The sequence below is a fragment of the Peromyscus maniculatus genome, chromosome 1 (genome assembly GCF_049852395.1).
Source record: "Peromyscus maniculatus bairdii isolate BWxNUB_F1_BW_parent chromosome 1, HU_Pman_BW_mat_3.1, whole genome shotgun sequence".
Classification (NCBI taxonomy): domain Eukaryota; kingdom Metazoa; phylum Chordata; class Mammalia; order Rodentia; family Cricetidae; genus Peromyscus; species Peromyscus maniculatus.
The window spans coordinates 18,410,199-18,423,020 of NC_134852.1; the positions used below are offsets into that span (position 1 = coordinate 18,410,199).

The window sequence follows — 12,822 nt, forward strand, 5'->3', positions numbered from 1 at the left end:
AATTTCAGAATGATGCCATTATGACATCTTGGTAGCCCACACTGAGAGAAGTGAGCATTATGCCATTGAATATGGAGGACTTTGAAGCTGTGGGTTGTGAAGTTTCTTTTTGTTTGAAACAGAGACTTATAAGTCCATGGTTACCTAAGATGTGATTGTTGAATAGCAGCTTGGCTAGAATCATGTTGAAGAAGGATATTAAGGTAAGTGGATGATAAGATACAGGTCGTACACAAGTGTTACTAGATTTGGTGCCTGAAGCCTCACAAGATTGTGTGTAGAAGCATTAAACCCTGGATAGAAATGTATTCTGATGGTCAGTAGCCAAGAAATATCACAAAGTCACACCACACAACACACCTCACAGAAGAGATATATTGGGAGGAAAAAACTCAACAGGGTAGCTTCTTCTTAACAAGAAACAGCAGATAACTGATCAGACGGTAGGGCTTATATAGAGTTTTTGAAGAGAGGTTGCTACTTTACACATGAAGTTTTCTAAGTTAGAGATTGGTGGAAATTCATGTCCAGAGATTGGAATTTTTGCTCTCTAGAGTAGGGACAGTAGTTAGGGCAGTTAAGAGTGTTCTGTTGGTGGAACCTGGCAGTTGGAGGCCCTCAGGGGAGGGGTCTGGCTACTCTTGTGGCTTGAGGGGCTTGCATTCCCCCTTTTTATTTGTTATTGACATAAAATCAGGTCACAAGAAAGGGGTCAATGTGAACATTAGACCACATCCTGTTGAATCAGGGCATCAATGCCTTTGGGTGAACTTGATCTTCTTCAGGGTAGACCCAGGGGTCATCGGCCTCTGGTTCTGCAGCTAGGGACTGGTAATCCTGTAATGCCAACTGATTGAACGTCTGGCTAGAAAACTTGTGAATCTGTTGTTGAAGAAATTTAGACAAGATGTTTGTAAGTCAGGGTGCAACTAGTAGGATTAAGCAAAGGAGGAGCAAGGGGATTAAAAGGGTAGTATACAATTGCATATTGGGTTTTCAATGAGCCACTGGCCATAGGCATTGAGCTGTTTCTTATGCTTTTGGAGATCCATCTGGAACTGTCAGATCATGTTTTTTACTATACTTAACTGGTTGGCATAGAAGCTGCATTCCTCCTGGAAGAAGAGAAAAAGCACACCTTTCTGCTGTCAGTGAATCTAATATTCACCAGTTTTATTGCTCTTATGGGGGTCATTGAGTCTATTTGACCCCATAGGCTCAGGATGGTCTGAGCCACCCATTTGAGATCACAGATGAACTAAGAGGAAAATGAATGGTACAGAGCTAATGAAGTATTCAGTTTCACTCCTCCAGTGGCAATGTCAGTGATTTTATACAGCTCTGCTAGAGAGGGCAATACCTGAACTTCTCCCCTGTCATGCCCTGCTATTATCAACCCAGTGATGGGAACTGGAAAGGGCTCTTTAACATGTGCCACCCTGTAGTTTTGGAAAAAGAACACCAGGAAAGAAGTCCTAACCCCCCAGCAGGTAGACAGAAAAAAACTGAATGCTGGAGAGAATCAAAGCATTGTTAATGACTGGACTTAGGGCCTTGGTGGTAGTACTAAGGGTTGAGGTATTATCGCAGTCTATGAAATACAGCATGCCAACAAAGACATTTCCTGAGGAGTTAAAACAGTCTGTGTTTCCAAAGAGAGATGTGGGAGAGATAAAGGATGGTAGTGATATTTGGCTTAAACCAGTTAATGAAAGGTGAGGTAAGAGAGTCCAATAAGACCATCTGTGAGGCCACAAATGGTGGCAGTGAGTATGACCCAGAAGGGCCACACAACCTATATTCTCCAAAGAAGTCAGGCAGAGTATTATGTAGCAACTGATATGCAGAAGTTAAGGTCTGAAATAAGAGATGCGATGACAGGGAGGTGGCATCAACATCACGTAAAAAGGGGGATATTAAAGGTGTAAGGACCATTGAAGAGCTTCTACCATGACTATCCCTAGATTTTGAGAGAGTCAGATGTGTATCCTCTGTACTCTGATTGTACCTGATGGGCAGCTGTAATAAATATTATGGGAAAGTTTAGCAGTGATGTTCATTTCCCCTCTGGTGTGCAATTGATTATTAATTAGAATATACAAGTTTGGTCATTTTGCATAAAAGGTAGAAAACATTTCTGAATACTCATTATTTCTCCTACAGCTCCAATAAGAGCAGCCTCCATAAGTCTCTTGCCAAAGTCTGCAGTAATCTCTATCTTGATTATAGAGAAAGCAAACATAGTATGACAGGTATTGTAAGGATAAGTATCTCCTTTTGGCATCCTGCGGGTGAGCAGTCTTCATACCCCACCACACTAATGGTCTGGTAGAATCATTAAGCAAATGTTTCCTCAACATTTGAAAACTTAATATAGAAATAGCATAGAGGGGAAAAGCAATCTGATACATTTTTCATTGCCTTTCATCACTTTTTTCATACCTTCAGAAATTTTTAGTTGCATGCCTTAAAGCACGGTATTATATCTTCAGAACTTTCTTAAGCTTTTGTATCCTCAGAATTTCACACCCTTTCTTAGACTCAGAAATTAATGTAGCTTTCAACAATATCCTCTCTCAGTATATTTTTAGGAACTCCAGTCCTGCCACACAATGCCAAGTCTCAGTTTCTCTTCATGAACCCTTTATGTCATTTTAAAACCTAGGTGACTCCTATATTATGAAGTTTGACTAACAGTATGAGGTATAGTCTTGTATGAGTACATGGAGGTGCATCTTTAATACCTTATTAAAGTAGAAATTTTGTTTTTTCCCCTTTGTTTTCTTCAAAAACCTTATTTTTTTGATTTTTGTTTTCAAGAGGGAAATTATACAAAAATAGAGAAAAGAGGCATCAGGGTAAGCCCCAGTTAAGAGATGGATAGGGGAATTAGAGGGAACTGAATTGGCCTTTGACAGCCTGATGTAGAGCACCTTCCCCATTCTGCTGGGATAAGTTATTTGTTAGAGGTAGGGGATCTCCATATATAAGAGCTATGCTGGATAGGTATAGTTAGGGAGAAATAGAGGAAGAGAATAATAAGTTTAGCTATAAAAGATTTTCAGATCATTTGTTTGTCCAGTGGCAGAAGTTGCCTCCATTGAAAATTGAGCTTGCCAATTTAGGCCATTGAAATGCACTGAGACTCAGCTGTTTGCAATAACAGAATGAGGGTTTAATAAATTCCAAGTCTGTGGATAATGTGAGGAAGGCTCACAAAGCAAACTCTGCTGGAGGGAGTTTCTATCAGCTCCAATTGTCAGCTGAGCCGCAGGAGAGAAGCCAGGACAGCACAGAGAAGATGTGAGACCTGTAGCATGCAGCTAAGAGACAGGAGGAACAAGTCCCAGAGTCTCAAAAGTGCTTAAGGAAGCTGTGGGATTTTGCAAGAAGCTCCTTTTCCTAGGCAAGGAAAATTACAACATATAGGAGCAGGATGACACTAGGAGAGAGAGAACAGGTAGTTTCAAGGGAAAGATTTCATAACCAGCAGCATGTAACAGCTCCTAGGGTAAATGAGGAATTAAGTTACTAAAGAAAGAGAGGAGCTGTGAGGGAACAGGGTGATAAGTGTTGTGGTAATGAGAATTTGAATCCAGGGCCTCCCCAAGTGGACTGAGAAATATGTCAGAGAGGAATGTCCCAAATCACAGTGGAGAGGTATTCCTTTCTATGTGATGAGGGCCTAGTAGGGTGAGAGGAATTTCTACCTGGGAGTATGGGGAATTAACAAAGGAAGAAGTGGGGTGCAGAAGATTCTTTCTTAAAGGGCCAGAGAAAAGAGGCTTCATTTCACTGAGGCTATGAAGAAAGACGGATATTGAGCCTGCGAGATATATTTGGTGACGTTGGTGAAGCTGTTACAGCTGTCACCCTAGTCTGACAATATTGTAACAAGATGTGGTTCCTTAAAACTTCTTCGGAATTAAGTAGGTAGCCCAGTGATCAAAAGAAGAGAGCTAGATTGCCCTCAGTGGACTGGATGTCCACAGAGGCTCCCAGTCAGAGATGGCAGTGGTCAGGCCAAGAGAACCTGGGCCCCTCAGTTGTCTATAGCCAGATCTAGCAGGTCAGCTGACAGGCCATCTGGGCTTGATGTTCCCATGCCACAAGGGACAAGATGACAGCAAACAACCCAATTCCCTTTTGATGACACTTTGGAAATGGTCCAGATGGTTTTCCAGGGTTCAGACAGGCTTGGGCTCAGTGAATTTCCTGAGTGTATTTGACAGGGAATCAGAAATTCTCAGACTTCTGGAGTCCAGATCACATGGGAAGTTGCTACAGCCAGTCAAAAGGCCTTTACTAGCATCAGTTATTTTTGATTTTATTATTTTTTCATATATTCTATGGTACACTTTAAAGGCTATGACTAATATTTCTGCTTGTGGAGTCATGGGTCCTCTCACTGGATGTTTAAGTTTGGCAATAATAACAGCAAAACTCTGGGAGAGGCAGCATTTCCTAAGGAGTTGTTTTATGTCTGGGGTCTTAGGGTCAGATTGGTATATTATGGAGGGTCTTTGTGAGGCAGTCTAGGAGTCCTGAATGACCTCTTGGATTTTTCCATAATTTACCGCTTTAAGGGTGGCCTTGTGAAGACCATCCAGGAGGCAAGATACAAATGGATCCTGAGCCAGAATGCTCCCTGGGGTATTGTGGTTCCTTTCAAGGTTCTGGTTTGGGACTACCTCAGCCCTGACTGCTTTGATAGCCTGTCACTGAGAAGGGAGACAGGTTACCAAGAAGGCTGGATAAGAAAAGAAAGGACAGTGTGTAAAGTTGAAAATAGTGGGAGAATTATCTGGTTTGGTCCACACTGCTAGAAGGAGTTGTTTTTTCCTTGGTGGGCCCATGTTGTGTGGTCATTTTGATCAAGATGAAAGTGAGGTCACAGGACAAAATCCATTCTTTGCCTAGCACAGATGGTTGTCAGCCACGTGGTTACCTCCATACCAATAGGGGCAGAGCAGGTAAGGTGGCAGCAATCCACACGCTTCCTTTAAGATTACCTACATATGGATTCTTAACCATCAACCCAGTGTTATGAGTTCTAAACTAATGCCAATGTTACTGATTTTGCAGGGTTTTAATCATACCCAATGTGCTTGCACATTTGAGGTACACAAAATTTACACAATATTTTTACAAATCTTGAAATAAGATTTATGTCTGAGCAAATGTTTCAGGATTAAATGAAAATCAATAGATTATGAGATTAGTAGCAATAGTCTCTATTGGGAATAGTCTGTCCCTTTATTTTGTTTTGCTTTCCTGCCTGATATGGGAAGGAGATTTTGGAAGAAACCTTTAAACAAGCATACTTGTTTAGAGTAGTGAGAACCGTACACAAACTCCAGAGCTGGATTTTATTCAAGTGAGGCAGCATAAAGCAACAGTGCAATGCTACTATAATGAAAAATGTACTTCAACCCTGGTAATACTGAATTTGGTAAGCTGAGAACAGAGAAGGCTTGGAGGTAAGAAATTTTTGAGTCAGGGCTGCAGACAGAGGATGATTCAGGTGGGAGCAGAGAGATGTACCAGAAAGTAAAGAGTGTGTGTGAAAGACATGTCCTCAGTAGACCTTGGAGTTGTCCTACTGCTTTGCTTTACCCTCTGCTGTTAGGTCTGATTACTGGCTCCCAATTTCCAATAAATGAACAGATCCATCCATAGTGCCTTAAAAGATAGGATATCTAAACAATGTTGGGCGAGAGACTAAACTAAAACAAACAGGTCTTAGAGCAAAGAAAAGAGAGTTAAGGAATAGAGAAATCTCTTTCCATTTCCCTGATCATTCACAGTATTTGTAAAGGTCCAAAATATTATTAGGACCTAAGGTGCCATTATGCAGCCCTTTAGAATTATTATCAAAGGTATTAAGATAGAATTTAGCTGAAAATACATAAACTTGGGGCCCTTCATGTTGGGTGACAGGTGGAGAAGTTGAGTTTTTTTAAAAGGCATCCCAAGAGGGAATGAGAGGATATTGATGACTCATCTCTATGGATTACAGAGAAAAAAATGTTACTAGGGTCTGTAGTATTGAGCATCCTCAGGATTCACAACACTAAAGAAGGACCATTCAGTATGTCATCACCACACTCAATGTGGATCAGTGACTTATCCACTGGTAAGATTCAGTACCTGGTACCAAGGCTTTCCTAGAGGCCAGATGGCAAAGAGAAAAACTGAGCTCTAGGAGGAGGGACTCATCCACAGGAAAGGGTTGGGAATGAGGTCTCAAAAGCCACAGGGGCTAGATGAACTGTGGGATTATAAGAAGCTTTGAATGGAAGGTGGAATAAGAGAAAAGGAAGGGTCACAATAGCTTGGTTTAGCCTAAAGAAATTGTAGGATAGCAGCTCCAAGTGTGGGGGACATGATCAGAAAAAGAGGATTAGATGTAGCTGCAAAGTCCATGATGAGTGGCACCTCCACCTCCAAGAGTACCAGAGTGGTGCTGGAGACTCAACTTTATGTTCCTCAAACTCAGGGAAATGTTTACACTGACCAAATGTGAAACTTACATAATTGCTGCTATTGGATTGGGTGTTGAGTAATCAATGAGCCAGGAAGTTAATCTGTTGCAGGTGGACTGGAGATGAGGGATAGGGTCCAGTGCAGCTTAGGCACTTTGTGGAATTGCAGACACTAGAAGAGACAATCCCGGGCTTCAGAACCAAATGAACACATTACAACTCAGATGTAAAGGTATTCTGGCAGTTCGGAGCCAAGGAGTACCACAAAGGCACACACACAACAAACCTCACTCAAGATATTTATTCAGAAGGAAAACACCAGGAGGGTGGCTTCCTCTGCCTGAGTGAGAGACAGCAGAAAACTGAGCAGAAGTCGGGGTTTATATAGTTTCTTGGGGTGTGGCATGGGAGTGGGACTTTTCAGGGTGAAGCTTTCCAGGGTAGAGACTGGTGGGATTTCAAGTGCAGAAGTGCAGCATTTTACTCAGTAGGGTAAGGGCAAGGTAGAGTTAATAAGGCAGTTAAAGTGTTCTGTGGGCAGAACCTGGCAGTTGGAGGATCAGGGGAGGGCCAGTAGTGTTGCTGGAGGAGCTTCAAGTAAGGAATTGAGTCTGTTAAGAAAGAGAGTACAGTGGTGGCAACATAGTTCCACTTAAAGTTCTGCAGCCCACAGCCTTCTGGATTCTAGCATCTGGACTTTGGGAGTCATTCACAGAAGATCATGATGATGAATAACCCTGTATGAACTGGATAACCCAGGCTACTGAATCCATCCCAACATAGTTTCTCTTTTAACTGCAATAACATTTTTGTCCCTGGAGGCTACAGCCAGGCCACCTTTCCCCTCCGATCATTGGTATTAACAGTGTTTACTTCAGGATCACATTTTTTTGGCATGCACTCTGAAACTACTGGAAGCCTTATTAGATATGTGCTTCAGAGCATTTAGGCTACTAAAGTCATGAACTGTGAAAGAGAAATCTACTCATGATGTTGTATAATGGTTTCCTCTGTGCTTGAAAAAGTATATATAGCAGGGAATCTCCTAAAGCAGTCCCTTAGGTTGAAGGTTGAGTTTTCTTGCTGTGAAGATAACCATGACCACCGTGACTCTGAAAAGAAAACAAATTTGTTGGGACTGGCTTACAGTCTCAGAGATTCAGTATACTCTCATTATGGTGGGAAGCATTGAGGCATGTAAATAGACATGGTACTGGAGAAGGAGCCAAGAATTCGCCATCCAGATTGACAGGAGGCAGGATGAGAGAGATACATAGGGTCTGGTTGGATCATCTGAAACCCCAAAGCCCATCCCCAATGACACACTTCTTCCAACAAGAGCATGCCTCCTCCCACTACCACTACTTATGAGACTATGATGTCGATTTTTATTCAAACTACCACAAGCAAAAAGCTAAAAGACTCAGTAATATTTCTGGGAGTCCGTAATACTAATGTGATTCACAAGATCTTTTTTGTAGAGTAAACAATAAAAGCTTGGAGTTTTTCTCAGATAATCCCATCTTCAAAGGAGACCCCCTAAGACAAGACAAGCTAATGGGAAAAAGCACAAACAGCAGAGCTGAAGAGATGAGGATTAGACCAGCTGATTCACTCACAAAGAACACTCTCTAACCCATTGAGCTGTCTGAAGACTGTGAAGTGAACTCCAGATTTCAAGCTTTTGTGAATTGTCCAACATGCTGAGGTGGACTCCTATGATAAAGGTGATTTTGCATAATTTCTCTTCTTCTAAATAACCCCTCATCCATATTCCTGTAAGTAACCACAATAAACCTCAAAGTTCATCAACCTGGACTATAGTGATATCTATACTTTAGTCTGTTCTGGGATACCTATCTGGGGTAAGTTGTGATCTGTGTTGCATGTAGCCAGGGAATGTTTTGCTATACAACATCAGTCACTTTGTTCAGCCAGCATAATTTCTTACTAGGTCATATCCTTAGAACCATACATAAATGTAGCTAATATCCCTCACCAAAAAAAGCTTTTATTTACCTCAAATGGGATCATCACACAAACAACAACAACAACATCAAAAATTGGACACAATGTGGAGAGCAAAAGTATGTGTGGAGCCCAGCTAGAGTGTATGCATCTACAGCACAGGTCCTGCATCTCTGGCTCTGGGAACATCACAGAAGAGGGGCAGAGAGACTCTTAAGTTCCAGAAGACAGAACATCTGCTGTCATGCTGGTCTATTTGAACCATTTTGGATCATTTGAAAATATGTGACATGTTTCAAAATCAAATAATGAAATAGGATTCTATATATTAGTCTTGAAATTATAAACAAGTTAGCAGGACTAGTTTTTTATTTGTTAATTCACCTCTAAGCTCTGTCTTTCATAAGTCATGCTCTTGATATACTTCATCAACTGAATATAAAGAGAAATTTATTTTGTACAGTACTATATAAACAACTGCATATAATATGGGTGGTACCATATTATTTACTGCATTTTATTATGAATTTATTTATTCATTTTGTGTTCTTGGGGAAGGACAATTACATGGTGTTTATGTGGAGGTTATAAGACAACTGGCAGAAGCTGATTCTCTCCTTCTTCAATGTGGATCTTGGTGATCAAAAGAAGTTTTCAGGTATGGTAGCAAGTGCCTTTATCTCTAGCTTATCATTACTAAATATTTAATATGTATAATATTATTCCATGTTACCTATATATGTTTTAAAGCAGTTTTTTCTAAACAATCTCTTGCTGTAAACTTATAAGAAAGAGAATTCAAATTATTGAAAAGACCAAATTCTTGCAAAGCTAATTTGAAAAAATCTGTGTTGAAAATTGATAGTTGCAGAAATAAAGTAATTACCATTATACCATGGGGCAACATATATATTATAATTTTCAATAGAAAGGAATTTGCTCCCATTGATTTATGGGCCAGTGTTGAGCCAGTACATGGTGAGGGAAGAGAAAACCTGTGCACCCCCATGACTTAAAGGAAACAAAGAGAAGAGAGAGAGAGTGGCCATGTTCCTAATGTCCTCTTCAAATATACATCCTTAATGGCCCATCTAGTACTAGACTACTAGACTGTACTTGTGAACTTTCCACTATCTCCAAATAGTAATTCAGGCTAGTCACAAGACAGTTGCAAATGCTGAAGAGGATGTGCAAGGAAAATCAAGAGATCAGGGATATCCAGATCTACACCTGTTCCTTTTGATTCTGAAAGACTGGGGCAGAAATAAGGCTACCATTGACTACTCTGTATGGGGAAAAGAAGAAAGGACTTGGTTAACAACTATAAACTATGCAGTAATAGACAAATACCTATTATGGTGGCAATGAAAAATAGAAAATACTACAGTGAAGAACTAGGAAAAATTTCAGTGTTTGATAAGACTTGTGAGCAATTTCACAGTGACAGGAAATCATGGGACCCATACTTAAGAAAGAGCTTCAAAAATTAGGCATTATACTCTCAAAAACAGGTTGTTTTCTTTTTCTTTTTATTCCTTCCATTCTGTGTGCTCTTATCTGTTTTTTGACAGAGTCTCATGTAATCCAGGTTGACCTGAAGCTTGCTATGAAGCAAAGGATGACCCTGGATATCTTGCTTCTATCTTCTGACTGCTCTAGGACTACAAGAATGCATCACTACATCTGTTTATGAGGTGTGAGAATTCAAATTCAGGGCTTCCTGTATGCTAGGGGAGCAGTCTCCCAACTGAGCCACATCTCCAGACTTGGCGGTGACATTTTAAACATAGAGAAAACTGATGGAGGATAAAAGACAAAAGTTCTTGTCAGAGCAAGAAAAGTAGTCAAGGCAAGAACAGCTCTCACGACAGGACAATTGCTGAGATGAGGAATTAACCATGATTTTATCTTGTATTGATTTTCACTGTGAATGTACATTGGCCATGAAACAGTGACACCATGGGGATTTTTGTACAAAAATATATTATAGTGAGCATATTTCCCTCATGCTCTTCAGCTTCCATTTTCTTGTTCATTCTGTTTATCCCCTTTCTTCCCCTGGACAGATTTTCTCATGTCTTTATTCAGTGTATATGCATCCACAATTTTGTGTAATTATATAAGATCTATGAACCATAAACAAGATAATTTGTGTAACTGCTTTTCCTTCTTGTTCTTTTTTTCTTGTCTATATTATTTCTTTCCTTTATATTTATTTATTTGTTACATTGATTGTTTATTTAGTGGGGAGTAGAGTCTCTATTCATAGTGCTGCCTGTCCTGGGATTCACTACATAGACCAAAGTGCTTGGAAAAAGCTTGAGACACAATAACAGGACTAAAACTTTTTTGTGTGACTCTATTCACTTAATATAATTCTCTCATTTTTTTTATGACTGGCTTAATACCCTTAATATAATTATCTCTTTGTTTCCATTTTCTTAAAAGAACACACCTTTCTCGAAGTCATTGATAGAAAGAAAATTTTATTACATATATATATATATATATATGTGTCTGAACATACATATATTTATATTTATATATTCCTATAATGGCTACATAAAAAAATTGGAAATGTTTCTCCTTAAGGAAAGGAAAAATGACTAGGGCTTAAAAAAACCAAACCAACTACAAGAACTAGTGAACTTTGAATCTTAGAGAAGAATCTCCTACTTCCACTTTGCTAAACCAGCAGGATACCTAATCACATTGCAAATATTTATCCTTAAACTAGAGATAAGTACTGGTCTCATTCCCTGCCAAAGAAGTGTGGCTTGCAATCGATGGCAAGCATTATAGAGAGCTACAGCAGACCACATTGCTGAGAACAAATGACCTTGTGGTGCTCAGCCTCGTCTGATATATCTAAACACAAATGCACTAAAGGCTCAGGTATCTTAGTGAAAGAGAGGTTGAACAGATTGCAAGAGCCAGAGGAACATGCAGTTTGCTGTGAGAATTCATGTCCTACAAATGTCAGAGAGGCTAAACCCATGAAGTCTCATCAGTGTGGCTTCCTAAACAAGACCTGAACAATAACAAGATATTTTATAGACATGGTAACATGGAAGGGCTGAATCTCATGAGACCTTAGCCATAGACAGCAAACTATAGACATCCAAGGAATTGTAAGATTGGGAGAAATAGTCTTACCCAGGAAAGAGCCTCCCACTTGTTCATCAAATACCAAATCATTAGCACTGAAATTGTATACATATTAATAACACTATGGACTAAGCATGTTGTATTTACTTAAGGAGGACATTTATGTATGTGTGCTTTAGTATGATTGGGGTAAGTGACTATATTTAAAGAATAGCATCCATAAATTTGAATGGCATTGTGAGTTTTATTGGGAAGTGTTAGAGGTAGGAATAAAAAGTGGGAATGATGTAATTATGTTTAAATTTCAAAAGTAATGGAAATTTCATAGAATTAAAAAAGATTGTTTCACAAGGTCAACATCTTTCATTTCCTCAGAATATGTTCATGCTTTTAATGTTAAAATTAATTTGTACTATATTTTACTAAATGTTCTAATGATCTCCAATGCTGATTGTGACATTGTTTTTTTCCCTTTTGCTCCCATATCTTTTGGTATTTTCATCAGATTTGAGTCTCGATGTAACTCTTCCAAGTACTCTAAAATTGTGCAGGTCAGGGGTTGAAAATCAGAAGTACATTGAAGATAACCAAGAACAATGTCATTAGCTTGTAATATGTATGGGTATATTGTCCTTAGATGGATAGATCCTGTCAATAATGATGCAATATAATTATGTCACAGTCCATGGAGAAATCAAGGTGGAAACTCCATCTATACTGGATGATTTTCACACTGCTAGAGGTAATAAAATAATTATGGAAATATGAGAGCAATACCAACAATAAGTCCCATGTAATACTGTCATTAATATCATGGTGTAACAAACTGATTCATGACTGAATTGAAGGCCCATTTCACAATGGTATACTTGTGTGTCACCATCATTATGCACAAGAATGTGAGTCTTAAGAGTACAGAGGTCCTGGGGAAGAACATAATACTGATCAAAATTCTACTAAACTGACAGAGTAATAAAATGCTCTCCAAACTCTTTTTTTTTTAATTTTTCGAGACAGGGTTTTTCTGTGTAGCTTTGCGCCTTTCCTGGAGCTCACTTGGTAGCCCAGGCTGGCCTCGAACTCACAGAGATCTGCCTAGCTCTGCCTCCAGAGTGCTGGGATTAAAGGCGTGTGCCACCAACGCCCGGCCACCAAACTCTTATTTGTAGTGATATATTTTATACTCCAATAAAGCTTACCTGGGGATCAAAGGACAGAACCAGCCACTAGATTAGATTTATAGGTCAGCCAGTAGTGGCAA

The 12,822-nt window shown here is 39.6% G+C and overlaps 1 protein-coding gene across 2 annotated transcripts in view; it reads left to right on the forward strand.

Annotated features, from left to right (window-relative positions):
• The first annotated feature begins 38 nt into the window (after positions 1–38).
• LOC121824926 (vomeronasal type-1 receptor 4-like) overlaps positions 39–12,822 on the forward strand; it is a 29,217-nt gene continuing 16,433 nt past the window's right edge. The window contains exons 1-4 of one of the 2 annotated variants that reach the window (XM_076570962.1): positions 39–203; positions 7,999–8,212; positions 9,012–9,111; positions 10,025–10,149. The gene's annotated coding sequence lies outside the window, so the exon portion shown is untranslated. The remainder of the gene's footprint in view (positions 204–7,998; positions 8,213–9,011; positions 9,112–10,024; positions 10,150–12,822) is intronic. The other variant, XM_076570972.1, reaches the window with a different exon arrangement.